Here is a 312-nt window from a genome sequence, read left to right as displayed (position 1 = left end):
CATCAATGTCTCCTAATTAATTATTAATTTGTTTTAATACATAAAATGTATGGTTGATTTAAAATAACGACATTTACATATTCTTACTGTCTTAGCTAAAGTATATGATTATGACCGTATGATTTTATTGTTTTAGCTGATTATATTTCGTATGGCTTTATTGTTTTATTAAAGTATATGATTATGTTCACATAATTTTATTGTCTTAGCTAAAGTATGTGATTATGTTTATATAATTTTATTGTATTAGCTAAAATATGTGATTATGTTCACATAATTTTTATTGTAATAGCTAAAGCATGTGATTATGTT

Source organism: Loa loa (assembly GCF_000183805.2).
Source record: "Loa loa unplaced genomic scaffold supercont3.466, whole genome shotgun sequence".
NCBI lineage: Eukaryota > Metazoa > Nematoda > Chromadorea > Rhabditida > Onchocercidae > Loa > Loa loa.
This window is presented reverse-complemented; position numbering follows the sequence as displayed.